Below are 8,358 nucleotides of genomic sequence, written 5' to 3'. Positions count from 1 at the left end.
GGAAAATGGAAAATGAATTTTCCGTGCAAAGAAAATAAAAAGTCCCTTAGGCAACATTGTTTGCCATTCCAATATGCACCCTTGTGCATAATATGAGATCCTTTGAACAAACTATGCCATGAATGTGGCCATAAAATTGATGTCACAGCCGGTTTTCCAATAAAATGTTTATTGAGAAGCCGATCTTTTGAGTCCAGTATGTGGAAAAATCCTCCTTACCGGTAGACAAAATTCTTGATACAGTAAGCCAGTAGCATATAATATATTACAGGGTCGAGCTAAGGCTGCTCAACAAATTATTACAAGCACGCCAATAATTATACATAATGGCGGATATGACACAATGGTGTGGTGGCATACTACTGACTCGAGATAAAAGTGGTGGTGGAATATCACAGTGGAGTGGATAACACGACTCCTAAACTGGCAGCTCATCGAGCGTCGAGGTGAGGCTCGATGAATTTATTCGGGTAGCGGAAGCGGATATAATACAGTAACCAAATCCAGGATCACTCGAGACTGACTGGGACTCCCCTAGGCGTCGGACTCGCTATCAAACTTTTCATCCATGAGATCGCCTTCGTCAACATCTGGCCAAATCAACAAGCCAGGTGAGTACTTTGAAAGTACTCGCAAGACAGTTCGGACATACGATATAATAAATGCATGCATGAATGCCTCATGAGTAATTAGTAATGCACATTCGATTAGTAAATAATGGCACGACATGCTAAATAAAAAGGGAGTCGGGTGGTAGTCTTCCCAAAATCCCAACAAAAAAAAACTGAATACCGATCGGGTGTCTGGAGCGACGCCTCGAAGGGTGAACAAATAAATATTCATGCCGCAGTCGGGCGTCTAAGCGACACCACGTAAAGGGCTTATATTGAAAAGTAAATGACATGCGTGCCACAGTCGGACGTCGGAACGACATCGCAGAAAGGGCTTATATCGCAAGTAAATAACAAGCGTGCCACAGTCGGACGTCTGAGCGACATCGCAGAAAGGGCTTATATCGAAAGTAAATAATAAGTGTGCCATAGTCGGATGTCTGAGCGACATCACAGAAAGGGCTTATATTGAAAGTAAATAACAAGCGTGCCACAGTCGGACGTCTGAGCGACATCACAGAAAGGGCTAATATTGAGAGTAAATAACAAGCGTGCCACAGTCGGATGTCTGAGCGACATCACAGAAAGGGCTTAAATTTCCTTATTCATGTCTGATAAATTCACAAAGATATAATACTCATAAGAAATATTCAACACACAATAATAAATGGGTTAGTCCATCCATAGGAATAAACATTTAACCGGACTTAACACTCATGCGGTTCACCGGAGTTTTTTTGTCACTGAGATAGACACTTGACAATATAAGTTGAACACATTACATGGACATGGATAAGATGATTTAAAGTATTTTTGAATCTGCAGAGTTTGTACTAAATTACCCACAGCCAACGGATTTCCGTAGTCATGAAGGACTAGTTCCGTTTACGGTATTTCGGCAGAAACACATCTAACTAGTACACACCCATCCCACCTCACGATGCCAGGAATCACCCTAGACAGCGTTCAAGAAAAACTTTGAGACGGGGAGATCACAATCTCGAATAGCATGGGATCAAATTTATATACGCGTGCTCTAAGGGGTGCCCCCCTCTCGGTCCCAACCGGGAACACCCATGCCTCCTGACCGGATGACTGGCTTTAATCCAGGGCCATGGAACCCTCATCACGGCCTCTCGATTTGGTGTGTACCAGGAAAGCGGTTTGCAACTTACTAAACCATATCCCTTGCGGAAAACATGTGGTAGTACAGGAAGGGAAAACGGATGGAAACTGGACTGATTCATGTTGACACTGGAGTCAAATAGTTTGGCATAAGACTGGCATGCTACAACACTGCCATCTTACCCATTCTCATGCCATCACATGGCCATGCAAACTCATATCCAACAACTTATGGATTTTCGAAACTCACTTGCCTCAACTTTGCATGTAATATGACATTCATCGAGATGCTCATAAACATGCCATGAAACTACTTAATGCAAACATGCCAAAGACACTCATCATATCAAAAGTTCAAACATGCTTGCCTGGTTCAGAGTAGTCGGAGCCTAACTCGGTGAAGTTCGCGGTTCCGTCACCTCCTTCGGTATCTACGGTATAAAGAAACATACGCGCTAACGTAAATACCATGAGGTGCACAAAAGAAATTCCAAATATTTTTCAAATAAATATGATAAAAAAACTAGTCAAAAATTTAAAGAGGACAGAAAAAGAATCAATCAAAAATCATTTTCTGTTTAAAAGTTACAAGGGTTTTAATCCAGGGACGTTTCTGTAATGAAACAGAAACTTCCCAGGGTTCATTTTATAAAACAGAAGATGTTTCATTTGAGAATACGCCGGCCCAGAGGGGAGACGTACTTTCGCTTTTAGAAAACATTTTGTTTAAAAGAAAAGAGAGGCTGACGGGGGGGTCCCACCCGTCAGGTTTGAAATTTCAAACGGGGAAGAAACAAAGCTCGTCGGCGCCCGAGAGCTGCGGTGGTTGCCGGTGGGGATCCACGGCGAGTTAGGAGGATTGGAGAGTACCTACGTGCTCAGCGTGTCTTTCCGCGTCGGTGGGTGGTGGTGGTGGTCGTCGGCGAGCACTACGTCGACGGCGGTCCTTGCTCCGGCGGACGGCGGCTCGGGTGGAGTTGGATCTCGTCGGGGAGGGCTGCGGATGTCAAAGTGAAGCCTGGGTTAGATCACTGGGTGCTCGAGGAGACTACTGACGAGGTTTGGGCAGCGGGGATGGCCTCACTGGAGTGGATCGAGCTGGTGGCCGAGGCGGATCGGTGTGGCCGGAGTTGGGGGGAGGAGACCTCCTCGAGGTCCTCCTAGTGGCTTGGCGGGGTCCTGGTGGGGTGAAGTGGTGGTGCGTGCTCGAGGGCGAGCTCGGGGCCCCTTTTTATAGGCGATCCTAGGCCTCAAGAGGTTTGTCAGTATGAGAAAATGTTTGGGGACGCGTCTTCTGTAGCTCTGATACCAACTTGTAATGCCCCGGACACACCCGCCGGTGGTGGTTACTCCTGGCGGGATCTAGACTGGCCCCATAGATCAATACTAGTCTTTTATGCGCACTTTGTCCTCACTCAGGCGCACCCGGGAGCAACTTCCCGGTCGGTCACCCATCCTGACACTACTCCAAGCTGAGCACGCTTAACTTTAGAGTTCTGTCCGAATGGGCTCTCAGAAAAGAAGGAATTCCTTATTGATATGAGTAGTCTATCATCCCTAATAAGCCAGGCTATCACACACGACCCCACTCAGAGGAACGACGTCCTCGTCGGGCCACAGGAATGTTCCCTCTTGGCACATATGTCTGTGCTTCCAGTCCAATACATGTGCCATGCCGTGTGCCATGACGGGTCACAAACGTCATGAACAACATGACCACGCACCTGTCTGCAACCATCCGTGTAACCGCAAGGGTCGGCTCTGATACCAAGCTTGTCACGACCGGTTTTCCAATAAAATGTTTATTGAGAGCCGATCTTTTGAGTCCAGTATGAGGAAAAATCCTCCTTACCGGTAGACAAAATTCTTGATACAGTAAGCCAGTAGCATATAATATATTACAGGGTCGAGCTAAGGCTGCTCAACAAATTATTACAAGCACGCCAATAATTATACATAATGGCGGATATGACACGATGGTGTGGTGGCATACTACTGACTCGAGATAAAAGTGGTGGTGGAATATCACAGTGGAGGGGATAACACGACTCCTAAACTGGCAGCTCATCGAGCGTCGAGGTGAGGCTCGATGAATTTATTCGGGTAGCGGAAGCGGATATAATATAGTAACCAAATCAGGATCACTCGAGACTGACTGGGACTCCCCTAGGCGTCGGACTCGCTATCGAACTCTTCATCCATGAGATCGCCTTCGTCAACATCTTGCCAAATCAACAAGCCAGGTGAGTACTTTGAAAGTACTCGCAAGACAGTTCGGACATAAGATATAATAAATGCATGCATGAATGCGTCATGAGTAATTAGTAATGCACATTTGATTTAGTAAATAATGGCACAACATGCTAAATAAAAAGGGAGTCGGGTGGTAGTCTTCCCAAAATCCCAACAAAAAAAATAACTAAAAACCGATCGGGTGTCTGGAGCGACGCCTCGAAGGGTGAACAAATAAATAATCATGCCGCAGTCGGGCGTCTAAGAGACACCACGTAAATGGCTTATATTGAAAAGTAAATGACATGCGTGCCACAGTCGGACGTCGGAACAACATCGCAGAAAGGGCTTATATCGCAAGTAAATAACAAGCGTGCCACAGTCGGACATCTGAGCGACATTGCAGAAAGGGCTTATATCGAAAGTAAATAATAAGCGTGCCACAGTCGGACGTCTGAGCGACATCACAGAAAGGGCTTATATCGAAAGTAAATAACAAGCGTGCCACAGTCGGACGTCTGAGCGACATCACAGAAAGGGCTAATATTGAGAGTAAATAACAAGCGTGCCACAGTCGGATGTCTGAGCGACATCACAGAAAGGGCTTAAATTTCCTTATTCATGTCTGATAAATTCACAAAGATATAATACTCATAAGAAATATTCAACACACAATAATAAACGGGTTAGTCCATCCATAGGAATAAACATTTAACCGGACTTAACACTCATGCGGTTCACCGGAGTTTTTTTGTCACTGAGATAGACACTTGACAATATAAGTTGAACACATTACATGGACATGGATAAGATGATTTAAAGTATTTTTGACTCTGCAGAGTTTGTACTAAATTACCCACAGCCAACGGATTTCCGTAGTCATGAAGGACTAGTTCCGTTTACGGTATTTCAGCAGAAACACATCTAACCAGTACACACCCATCGCACCTCACGATGCCAGGAATCACCCTAGACAGCGTTCAAGAAAAACTTTGAGACGGGGGGATCACAATCTCGAATAGCATGGGATCAAATTTATATACACGCGCTCTAAGGGGTGCCCCCCTCTCGGTCCCAACCGGAAACACCCATGCCCCCTGACCGGATGACTGGCTTTAATCTAGGGCCATGGAACCCTCATCACGGCCTCTCGATTTGGTGTGTACCAGGAAAGCGGTTTGCAACTTACTAAGCCATATCCCTTGCGGAAAACATGTGGTAGTACAGGAAGGGAAAACGGATGGAAATTGGACTGATTCATGTTGACACTGGAGTCAAATAGTTTGGCATAAGACTGGCATGCTACAACACTGCCATCTTACCCATTCTCATGCCATCACATGGCCATGCAAACTCATATCCAACAACTTATGGATTTTCAAAACTCACTTGCCTCAACTTTGCATGTAATATGACATTCATCGAGATGCTCATAAACATGCCATGAAACTACTTAATGCAAACATGCCAAAGACACTCATCATATCAAAAGTTCAAACATGCTTGCCTGGTTCAGAGTAGTCGGAGCCTAACTCGGTGAAGTTCGCGGTTCCGTCACCTCCTTCGGTATCTATGGTATAAAGAAACATACGCGCTAACGTAAATACCGTGAGGTGCACAAAATAAATTCCAAATTTTTTTCAAATAAATATGATAAAAACTAGACAAAAATTTAAAGAGGACAGAAAAATAATCAATCAAAAATCATTTTCTGTTTAAAAGTTATAAGGGTTTTAATCCAGGGACCTTTCTGTAATGAAACAGAAACTTCTTAGGGTTCATTTTATAAAACAGAAGACGTTTCGATTGAGAATACGCCGGCCCAGAGGGGAGACGTACTTTGGTAGAAGACGCTTTCAGAAAACGTTTTGTTTAAAAGAAAAGAGAGGCTGACGGGCGGTCCCACCCGTCAGGTTTGAAATTTCAAACGGGGAAGAAACAGAGCTCATCGGCGCCCGAGAGCTGCGGCGATCCACGGCGAGTTCGGAGGATCGGAGAGTACCTACGTGCTCAGCGTGTCCTCCTGCGTCGGTGGGTGGTGGTCGTCGTCGTCGGCGAGCACTACGTCGACGGCGGTCCTTGCTCCGGCGGACGGCGGCTCGGGTGGAGTTGGATCTTGTCGAGGAGGGCTGCGGAGGTCAAATTGAAGCCTGGGTTAGATCACTGGGTGCTCGAGGAGACTACTGACGAGGTTTGGGCAGCGGGGATGGCCTCACCGGAGTGGATCGAGCTGGTGGCCGAGGCGGATTGGGGCGGCCGGAGTTGGGGCGAGGAGACCTCCTCGAGGTCCTCCTAGTGGCTTCGAGGGGTCCTGGTGGGGTGCAGTTGTGGTGCGTGCTCGAGGGCGAGCTCGGGGCCCCTTTTTATAGGCGATCCGAGGTGGTGGCCGTGAAGGAGATCTCCAGCGATGGTTACGGCGGCGCAGAGCTTGGTCGGGGAGTTTAGGGAGTTGGGCGTCAACGTGGAGTTCCTCTGGTTCCGTTTAGGCGCTAAACGAGTTCGGATTAGGTGCTTTGGGTGGGTTCGACGGAACGGGGCGGCGCGGGCCCGTCAGCGGCAGAGGGCGCGCCCTGTGCTTGCCGGGCCACGGCGACGGTGCTGCGGGGTGCGCTGGCGTGCATGAGGCCACGCGGAGGGCAAGGGAGCGATGGGTGGCGCCGGACGGCGTAGCGAGCTGGCACGGGCTCTCGCTGGCCTCCACGGGTGGCTCTGCCACTGCAGAAGCTGTCGGCGTTAGCGATGCTCGCCGCCACCGACACCTGCACCCGTCCAAGAGGGCGTGCGGTGCTCTGGCCAGGGAGGAGAGGCCGTGCGCAACGCGCCAGGGCGCACTGTTGATTGGTGACAACACTCTAACGAAAAATGACACTGAATTTATCTAAAACTCTGAATTTTCTGAAAGTGCACAGTAACAGCCGAAAAGATTTTGGCATGTGGGGAATTTTCCTTTAGCTGATTTTTGGTGGGGTGGCCTCTCATTGCATCCAGGGGCTGCCTGAATTTTGGTAGAATTTTTGGAGAAGAGGAGATATGAATTGCACCAAATTTGACAAATCTGGTCCAAACTTGCAGAGGTTGAAACTTGAAAATTTTGAAAAGAAGAAGAGTGGATCTTGATGGATCTAGGTTGGGGGTGCTAAAGGCTATCCAGAGGAGTTGGTTTGAGACCAAAACTCAAAGGAAATTTGGTACTTCCTTTGTAAATCATGTAGGCTTAAAATAATTGACAGAATTGTTTTGGGGAATAGAATAAACGAAATAAAATCCAAAAATGGGTTGGACATGTTGGAACAGAAAGTTTGGATTGCCCCAAAGTGGAGGGAGGGGTTTTGGGAGGATTTACCACAAGAGACATGGTAAAACCATGGGTGGTTTCAAAATAAGAGAAGCCCCAAAACTCATAGGGTTCCTTTTTAAAGAAAATAAATAAATTCCAAAAATATATTTGAGAAGGGAACATTCAGAAGAAAGGTTTTTAATAATCAAACACCAGAGTTGAAGAAGATACAAAAAATAAAATCCTTGCCAAGGGAAAAGGTTTTGAGAGAGAAAACTTTGGAAGAGATTAAATGACCTTCTTCAAAACCAACAAGGTTTTTGTTGAAAATTAAATAATTTTTTTTGGAGTGTCACAACACCTACCCCCTTAGGAAAAATCTTGTCCCCGAGATTTCAGCTGATCCTCAAATAAGTGTGGGTGCGCTGTCCGAAGAAAATCCTCTCTTTCCCAAGTTGCTTCACTCTCGGTGTGATTGCTCCACTGAACTCTGAAAAACTTGATGGTTTTCTGTCGGGTCCTCCTTTCAGACTCCTCTAATATTTTTATTGGATGTTCCCGATAGGTGAGGTCTGGCTGCACATCAATGTTTTCATGGGATACTTGTTTTTCTGGGTTGCTTACGCACTTCCTCAATTGCGAGATGTGGAACACGTCGTGGACATCGGATAATTCTTCGGGTAATTCTAGCTGGTAGGCTACCATGCCTCTTCGTGCCACTATACAGAATGGTCCGATGAATATTGGTGCTAGCTTTCCCTTAATTTTGAATCGTTGCAGGCCCCTCACAGGAGATACTCGCAGGTACACATACTCTCCGGTTTCAAAACTGACTCCATGATGTTTTGGATCGTAATAACTCTTCTGTCGGCTTTGAGCTGTCTTGAGTCGGTCCCTGATTAGCTTGACCTTTTCCTCGGCTTCTTTGAGCATGTCTCGGCCGAAGATACGGCTGTCTCCGGTCTCTGACCAATTTAGCGGGGTACGACATCTCCGCCCGTACAGAGCTTCAAATGGTGCCATTTGCAGGCTGGCCTGGTAACTGTTGTTGTATGCGAACTCGGCGTATGGCAAGCTTTCTTCCCAACTGGTTCCATAGGTGAGGACACATGC

The sequence above is a fragment of the Triticum dicoccoides genome, chromosome 2A (assembly GCF_002162155.2).
Source record: "Triticum dicoccoides isolate Atlit2015 ecotype Zavitan chromosome 2A, WEW_v2.0, whole genome shotgun sequence".
NCBI lineage: Eukaryota > Viridiplantae > Streptophyta > Magnoliopsida > Poales > Poaceae > Triticum > Triticum dicoccoides.
Note: the sequence above shows the minus strand (reverse complement) of the source record.